Source organism: Eurypyga helias, unplaced genomic scaffold (assembly GCF_000690775.1).
Source record: "Eurypyga helias isolate BGI_N326 unplaced genomic scaffold, ASM69077v1 scaffold29682, whole genome shotgun sequence".
Taxonomy (NCBI): Eukaryota; Metazoa; Chordata; class Aves; order Eurypygiformes; family Eurypygidae; genus Eurypyga; species Eurypyga helias.
The window spans coordinates 677-1,160 of record NW_010237017.1 but is presented as its reverse complement, the minus strand read 5'-3'; the positions used below and the strand labels follow the sequence as shown (position 1 = coordinate 1,160).

Below are 484 nucleotides of genomic sequence, written 5' to 3'. Positions count from 1 at the left end.
TTGTCCAGGGCCTTGCAGGGCCCTGTCCCCCGGGCAGAGCAACCCCCCAGAAAAGCAGGGCTAATCCAAAGAGTTCCAGTGGTTCCCCAGGGCTGACCCCGGTGTGATTCGAACACACAACCTTCTGATCTGGAGTCAGATGCGCTACCCTTGCGCCACGAGGTCAGGGTGGAGGGATATGGAACCCTGGTATGGACCCCAGCCTGGGCGGTGGGGGTGTTCTCTCCATGAGGACCCCCTCAGGGACATCTGGGAACCCCAGGAGTGGGGCTCTGGAAGGTGGAGAGGACAGGGCCACCCCTTGAGGAGAGTGCGGTCAAGTTGGAGACCAGGCAGGAGGGTGAAAGCCCAGGGAGGGACAGGGCAGAGGTGCAGAGGGAACAGCATGGATCCACGATATGTGGGGCAGCTGAACTCAAAGCAAACTCCATCCTCCTCTTGGGAGGAAGGTGACCCCAGCCCAGCTATTCAAAAGCCATGACTA

The 484-nt window shown here is 60.3% G+C and overlaps 1 non-coding gene across 1 annotated transcript; it reads right to left on the bottom strand.

The window, feature by feature from the left end:
* Positions 1 to 93: 93 nt before the first annotated feature.
* On the bottom strand, positions 94 to 165 carry TRNAW-CCA. Its single transcript has one exon. It is a non-coding gene; the product is annotated as a tRNA-Trp (tRNA).
* Positions 166 to 484: the final 319 nt, after the last annotated feature.